The 8,394-nt window shown below is 43.1% G+C and overlaps 1 long non-coding RNA gene across 1 annotated transcript; it reads right to left on the bottom strand.

Moving 5' to 3' along the window:
- Nucleotides 1–561: 561 nt before the first annotated feature.
- Nucleotides 562–6,010, bottom strand: LOC141276705 (uncharacterized). Its single transcript, XR_012326680.1, has 3 exons — nt 4,460–6,010; nt 4,224–4,329; nt 562–4,076 (listed from the first exon to the last, which is right to left on the bottom strand). It is a non-coding gene; the product is annotated as an uncharacterized lncRNA (long non-coding RNA).
- Nucleotides 6,011–8,394: the final 2,384 nt, after the last annotated feature.

Raw genomic sequence — 8,394 nt, forward strand, 5'->3', positions numbered from 1 at the left:
TGACTCTGGGTCGGCCAAGGGCAACATCACAGACCCCCACCTCCGGACAGAGTCTGTGGGCAAAATTGGGGTTAGCGGATAATGCAGCAATGTGCTGAGCTCGAAGTGTATCTTGTGTCTTTTGATAGGCGTGTTAAAGAGAGCCCTGGTTTAAAGAGAAGGGAAGGAAGGGAATGGGAGTGGGGGAGGGAGGGAGGGAAGAAGGAAAAAGAAAAAGGAAAAAAAAGAAAGCAGTCCAAAATTACAAACCATATAGAGGAGAAAATACGCTGTAACCCAGGGAACTACAATCACATTTGTCTTTTTCAAAATCAACTCACTCGATTTTCCCGTAAAAAAATGAAAACAGAAGAGCAAGCAAATTAAAATTCCTTCCTGCTTACTTCTGAAAGGGTCTTAATCTCACCAAGACGGACGATGAACAGAGTTCTCTTTCAGCAAACACGGATAGAGAAATTGCATCCTTTTCAAAGGCCTATGGACAGGCCAACAATGAGCATCTTGATCCCTTACCCACCATCCTGCCCTGCCCCCCAGCCCCCACCTGCCTTAGATGCCTGCCTTCCCCTGTTTCCAGCAATCGCTTATAAATGGCACAATGAGATTTGCCAAGTTACTGAGTTTTGACCAAAGAAAACTCAGGCTGAAGGCAAGGTATATTGCAGACACATCTGCTTTTATCTGTGGCCCTCGTACAGATGGCTTCTCAGGTTCCCCCTTCCTGCCTTCCTTTGAAAGCAGCTTTGTCTTTTTCCTGGATTGAAGCATTGCATTTGCTGTAATCACTCCAGGATTTAAAGCAGCCGTTTCTAAGGTGGCATCTGCTTTTATGGCTCACACCATGAAAACGCTGCAAAGCCCAAACGCCCCACTCAGATCTAGCTATCTGTTGGTTTATAGTCACGTAGAGAGAGAAAATACTGGTTATTTGGTGTACTGGTCTGCTGGGGCTGACAGAACAAAGTGTCACAGACTAGGGGGCTTAAACAACAGACATTTATTTCTCTCAGTTCTGGAGGCTAAAAGTCTGAGATCAAGGTGTCAGCAGGATTGGCTTCTCCTGAGGCCTCTTTCCTTGGCTTGCAGACGGCTACCTTCTCCCTGTGTCTTCACATTGTCTTCTGTGTGTGTGTCTTTTGGAATAGGGCCCATCCCAATGACCTCATTTTAACCTTAATTACCTCTTTAAAAACCCATCTCCAACTACGGTCACATTCTGGGTTCCTGGGGGTAGAGGCTTCCATACATTAATTTTAGGGGACACAATTCAGCCCATAACGTTTGGTAAAAATTATATTATTATTTTGACTTTAGCCCTTTCTCATGTATAGAACAGCCTAGAGTGCTGGAAAAAAAGCCAAAAACCCCAAAAAACCAAAAAGCTGTTTGGCCAGTGGAGGACTCTGGCCTATTCAAAGGGAACTTTCCATCTTAATGTCGTGGGAAACTATCTACGGTAAATCATGAGATGCGTTTTCTCATCTGATGCTTATTTAATGACCTCAGAGGACTTCACAAATTAAAGCACCGAAGGGATGGAAAAAGGATAAATAGTTCCCTTAAGCACTTAAGATTTCCGTTAACAGAAATATATGGAGAAGACCATTTAATGGGTTTCTGGGCTCAGAAGTTGCCACTTGTGGGTCTGAATCTAATGCCTGTCTTTGATCAGCACATTCTCCCATGTCAGGGGCTGTTAATTTTTTTTTTTTTCTTTCCTTCTTGATGATATTGTTCCATTTAGTTTTATTAGACCTTTCAAACAGAGGCTTTAAATCAGAGTCATATAAGGTAGCATTACAATGTAAGAATTTCTTGTGTGACCAACTCTATGAAGGAAGAAATTCGAATTTTATTGAAGACATGTGACTCACCTCTGCACCTGCTAATGGAAGATCAATTCCTTACACTATTGTCTAGGAAATCAATAACCCAAAACACTTCTCCTGCGATGACAGAACCCATGTTCATCATCAGCTTTCTCTTCTTGCTTTCTACATCTCCCACATCTAACTAATTCTCAGCTGGCATCTCTCTTCTGAGCTTAGACCCCAGAGACTTCCGAGTACTACGCTGGTCCACTTAATTTTCCCCCAGGTAACTTGAACTCAACACGACCCAAAGAGAAACTGTTATCTCGCTCCACGACCTGCTCCTCCTCCTGTATTGTCCCTGTTTGGTCAAATGACACCATCATCCATCTAGCCTCCCTCCCATTCAACTTACCAATTCCTGCAGACTCTACTTCTTAGGACCTCTCCAACGCATGCCAGTCTCTCTTTCTCTATTGCTACTGTCCTAGACTCTGCCCTCAAGTGTTCTCCCATGGAGCGCTGAGAACCTAACTGGTGCAGGGCACTGACATGGTTAATATCATGATTAAGAGATAACCAACATCACGGTTTGGGCTTTGGAAGGTCTGGATTCAAATTCCAGTTCTACCACGTAATAACTGTGTGCCTTTGGGCGAGATACTTCATCTCTACGAGCCTTGGTTTTCTCAGCTGTAAAATACAGAAAATGGCTGACTTCACAGGGTGACTAGGAAACTTAAATAAGGACTTCCCTCGAGGTCCAGTGGTTAAGACTTCGCCTTCCAATGCAGGGGCTGCGGGGTTGATCCTTGGTCGGGGAGCTAAGATCCCACATGCCTCGTGGCCAAGAAACCAAAACATAAAACAGAAGCAATATTGTAACAAACTCAATAAAGGCTTTAAAAATGGTCCACATCAAAAAAAAAATCTTAAAAGAAAAAGGAAACTTAAATGAGGCAACATATGCAAAGTACTTAGTACAGTGCCTGGAATACAGTTCTTGGATCTGATCATTGAATTGCTCTGGTTGCAATGTTTCAATGTCCCTCAGTTTCCTTGGTATGGCACACAAGGCCAGCCCCATCACCTCTCTGACTCCATCTCTTGACACCTTTTACCCGCCTTCTGCATCTCCACCATGCCGAACGCTCTGAAGTTTCCAGAACGAACCAGGTTTTCTCTACTGGCTATACTTTTACGTGAGCAAGATGCTCCCATGACCTGACCATGTGCCTCCTCCTTCCCACCTTGTCCATCTTCAAGATCCAGCTTAGGACAGTAGGAGCTTCCTCCTATCATAGTGCTGGCCACACTCAATTCTATTCCTCTGTGTACTTATCTCCCTCCCTTTTCCTACTAGACCTTGCCTTATGCTCTGTATGGGTAATTCCTGGCACTGAGGCTTGTATATGTAGGCATTCAATACATGTTGACCAAATGAATGGTAATAGCCAATATTTATTTAGCACTTATTAGGTGTCAGGGTAATACGACCCTGATTTCTTTTTGTTGAGCTCCACCAATGCTGAGTCTATTTTGTCTCTCAGGAAAAGAAAAGAAAACAAAAAACCCTTTTTAGAAGTGTTCTGGTTATGTGATCAGATTTGGAAAAACTTTAAACTTGTCGGCAATCTGCCTTATCACTAATAATACGTATATGTCTCCGTCTTGATATTTGCTGCATGTCTATAAGAAGAAAGTTTACAGGGAGGAGGCCAGGCCAGGTCCCCAAAAATCCATTCCTCAAGCAGCCCTGAGAACTGAGAAGTCAGAAGCTTTCTTCTTAGACCAGGGTCCTGTGGACAACCTTTGTCCTGGGTCACTCATCAAAGCATTATGAAATGAAACTCGAGAACATTGTGCTAAGTGAAAAGATCGTATATTGTATGATTCCATTTATATGAAATGTCCAGAATGGTCAAATCCACAGAGATAGAAAGTAAATTAGTGGTAGCCTAGGGCTGGGAGTGGGAATAGAAATTGACTGCAAATGGACAAGAAGTTATTTTTTGGAGAGATGAAATGTACTCAGATTGGATTATATTGATGGTTGCACAACTTTGCAAATTTCCTAAAAACTATCAAATTGTGCATTTAAAATGGATTAATTTTGGGCTTCCCTGGTGGCGTAGTGGTTGAGAGTCCGCCTGCCGATGCAGGGGACGCGGGTTCGTGACCCGGTCCAGGAAGATCCCACATTGCCGCGGAGCGCCCGGGCCCGTGAGCCATGGCCGCTGAGCCTGTGTGTCCGGAACCTGTGCTCTGCAACGGGAGAGGCCACAACAGTGAGAGGCCCGCATACAGCAAAAATAAAATAAAATAAAATGGATTAATTTTATAATGTATAACCCATACCTCAATAAAGCAGTTTTTGTATTAATTTCTTATGAGAACTTTCCTCAGTCCTACCTTGCTTTCTCCTTGAGAGTCTGGTTCTGGGAGAGATCTCTCCAAACCTTCACCCTCTGCGAACGGCAAGTAGGTTGGGTTTGTGGTTTTACGGCTCAGCCAGTAGCTTGGGGAAGCAGAGACACAGAAGCGTGATAGTTTGGAAAAATTATTCCAAGACTCTGAAGAAGTCGTCTCAGTCTGTGGGCACCTCCCCTCTAGGCCATACTCCTATCCCCTCTAGGCCATATTCCTACCTCTTATCTGTATTTATGCTGTAACTCAAATTCGTGCGCTCGCCTTCCTAGATGGCGCAATTTCACCAAGGACGATTTGGCATTATAGCAGCCACACGCAGGGACCTTTGATGGGGATAAAATTATTTAGTGAAGAGATACTTTAGAACAGAAAATTATTTATTTAAGAGACACTTTAGAAGCATTGCCAAACATCCAATATGCTACATCTTTTGGATTGGTATGAGAAAGTGTCCAAAAGAAATTCTAATCCTAAAACTGCTTCCTTAAGAGATTCCTTGGCCATGGCAAAGAAAAATGGGAACAACATAAAACTGTGTCTCCTTTATAATCCCTTAATCATAACTAAAATCTAATAGCCTTTCTTATTTCCATTCCTCTCTCTCCACTCTATGCTCCTCTATCTTTTCTGTCCCCACCTCACCTCAATCTGCCCCTCTTCCTTCTTGAATAGCGAGAAACTTCAAAGTTCAATTATCTTTTCAATTTAAATCCTCCTCAGGACAGAGAAAACCCCTTATGGCTGCTGTTAAGCCCTGTTCTTGCTGTGAGCTGAGAGCCACTGTCAAAGTTTTTCCAAAGTCTTTGGAGAAATTAGACAGGATGGAGAGAAATTTACAGAGTTTAAAATAGTCTTAGGACATGGAATCCCAAACTCACAGATCTATACCATTTAGTTCATATATTAGTAGGAACCTCAGAGGAATTTAGAAAAGTTGTGCATGTTGAACAAGATTTTTTAGAAGCTCTCCCCAGCTCTTTCCCGTGAAAACAGGTTGAGCTCTGATTCAGTCCTGCAAGCAAAAAAAAAAAGATGATCCATTGGAGGAATCAGGAACAGGCTCTTTTCCACCTATAGATAGCATTCCGAAGTAGATCCTTAAGCAGTTGTGACCTCACTTTTTGTAAATGGTCTTAATCCAGAAATAAGGGATTTAATATACAAGTAAAAGCTACAATGGGAAAAAGCCCCATTGCCAGACCTCCAGTTCTTTGCTGAGAGCTCCAAAAGAAACAATAAGGCTCAGAATAAACTCATGATCTCACAAAAGTTTCAGTAAACTACAGCCCATGGGTGAATTCTGACCCTCTGCCTGTTTCTGCAAATAAAACTTTGACGGAACACAGCCACCCTCATTTGTTTACACACTGTCCCTGGCTGCTTTCACAACCTCGGAGTTAAACAGTTGCAACAGAGATGTATGGCCTGCAAAGTCCAAAATGTTCACTGTCTGCCTCTTGGCAGGAAAAGGTGGCCAATCCGTGGTATTACGAAAAAATAGCTAGATGCTCCCCTAGTCATTAATCTCCAAAGGAGGGCGTCTCTAGGCAAAGACACTTCTTGAAAGGACGTTAGAAAAACATTTGTTCTGAAATTGAGTTATTTGTAGTGAGGTGGATGGACCTAGAGTCTGTCAGAGTGAAGTAAGTCAGAAAGAGAAAAACAAATACCGTATGCTAATGCATATATGGAATCTATAAAAGTGGTGCTGATGAACCTAGTGGCAGGGCAGGAATAAAGACGCAGACATAGAGAATGGACTTGAGGACACAGGCAGGGAAGGGGAAGCTGGGACCAAGTGAGAGAGTGGCATGGACATATATACACTACCAAATGTAAAATAGATAGCTAGTGGGAAGCAACCACATAGCACAGGGAGATCAGCTCGGTGCTTTGTGTCCACCTAGAGGGGTGGGATAGGGAGGGTGGGAGGGAGGTGCAAGAGGGAGGGGATATGGGGATATATGTATACGTATAGCTGATTCACTTTGTTGTACAGCAGATACTAACACAACACTGTAAAGCAATTATACTCCAATAAAGATGTGGGAAAACAAAAAAAGAAAAACAGTTGTTCTGCATTAGCTGAGAAACTAAAGGGGCAAAAATGAAGTGAGTGACCAGCTAAAGTGCTCCAAGGGAAAAGTAGACACCTAATTTTCTGTCTTACCCTTAAATCAGAAGGAGCAATTTCTCTGAACATTAACAGACAACATTGGCAATTTTTAATTAATTCAGGTGCTATATATAAACTTTAAAGCTACCACTGTCTTAGAGTCAACAACTAGTCAGCTGGTGGGATCTCTAATAACCCCCAAAGGTTGCCAGTGCCAAAACGTCTCCCTCAGACCTGTAACCAAGGAACAGTCTTTCCTCCTCCCAACACGGCAGCTGTTGACATAACCTGATAGGGAGGGGTTTACCGTGCAAATGCCAGATTAAATGTTCTCCGGGCGCTGTCTTCCTTGAAATCCCCCCAAATTCCCCTATTCACAATGAGATCATAGCTAATTTGGATGTTGATTCACTGTTACTCTAGTATCTGAATCAAGCCCAAAATACCAAGGAGGTCCAAAAAAATTTTTTTTATTAAAGATTTTTTTTTTTTTTGATGTTGACCATCTTCAAAGTCTTTATTGAATCTGTCACAATGCTGCCTCTGTTCCCTGTTTTGGTCCTTTGGCTCTCAGGCATGTGGGATCCTAGATCCCCAACCAGGGATCGAACCCACAACCCTCGCATTGGAAGGCGAAGTCCCAACCACTGGACCACCAGGTAAGTCCCCCCCAATATTTTAGATACAGGCAGGATTTAGGAGCTAAAACAATTAAGGTTCGGACTGATTTATCTAAATCTCTGTCCAAACTCCACAGTATCCTGTTAAACTGGAAGCTAAAGAAGGACTGAAACCAATTGTTAAAAAGCCTAACAGAGGGACTTCCCTGGTGGCGCAGTGGATAAGACTCTGCGCTCCCAATGCAGGGGACCTGGGTTCAATCCCTGGTCAGGGAACTAGATCCCACATGCATGCTGCAACTAAGGGTTCGCATGCCACAACTAAGCAGCTGGAGAGCTGCAACTAAAGGAGCTCTGGAGCTGCAGCTAAGACCTGGTGCAACGAAAGAAAGAAATAATTTAAAAAATACAAATAAAAAGCCTAACAGAGAAAAAGCTTGTACCAGTCCACGTAATGCTCCTAACCTCCCTGCCAAAAAGTCCAATGGGCTAAGATAGAGATGCATTCAGGACTCGGGGCCATAAATAGAATAGACGTTCCTTGCTTCCCTGTAGTATCAAACCCACGTCTAGTTTCATAGTGGTGCCTCCTGAGGCTGCATATCTAACTGTTGTAGATTTGCATCCTACTCTCCTCAGCCTCTCTTTAGATGGAAAGTCAACACTGGCTTACATTCCCCTGGGAAATGAACATTATGCCCCGGGAGTTTAGAGTGCCCCTCCAACTTTTCACAGGTCTTCAGCCAGGGCCTCGAGGACCTTCCATTTCCCTATGGCTCTACGCTATCCAGTACATGATGACCTTCTGTTGTGTTCTGACGATGAGGTGAGCTCTAAGACTGATTCCATCTATCTCAGTGTTTTAGCTCAGAAAGGGGTAGATTTCCAAAGAGAAGTTACAATTTCGTCAAAGTTCACTTCCTAGGACATGTTTTATCCCAAGGAGGTAAATCCCTTACTCCTGACACAAGGCAGGACCTTCAAAACTTTCCCAGGCCAGTAACTAAGAGACAATTAAGAGGATTCCTGATCGATTATACTTCAATTAAAAAAAAAAAAAGAGAATTCCTGGGTCTCCCTGGCTGCTGTGAGCTATGGCTTCCGGCTTCCCTGAAATTGCCTTGCTACCATATGACTTCACCAAGTGTTTGGTAACCAAATCTTTTCCCTGGGACTCTACACATGAATGGTCCTTTTCTGAGTTAAAATTAGCACTTCAACCATCTCCCAGTCTGGGCCTTCCTAATTACCATAAGCCTTTCTACATACTTGTATATGAGACTTACCTTCATGAGGCTCATCAGAGGCCAATAACTTACTGCAGTCTCTCTCGATCCAGTGGCAAAGCTAAGCCACCTAAGTGTAATAACCACAGCAGCCCAATTAGCCAAACTTGTGTGTACGTTTTTAGTTGTGT

The sequence above is a fragment of the Tursiops truncatus genome, chromosome 16, assembly GCF_011762595.2.
Source record: "Tursiops truncatus isolate mTurTru1 chromosome 16, mTurTru1.mat.Y, whole genome shotgun sequence".
NCBI classification, from domain to species: domain Eukaryota; kingdom Metazoa; phylum Chordata; class Mammalia; order Artiodactyla; family Delphinidae; genus Tursiops; species Tursiops truncatus.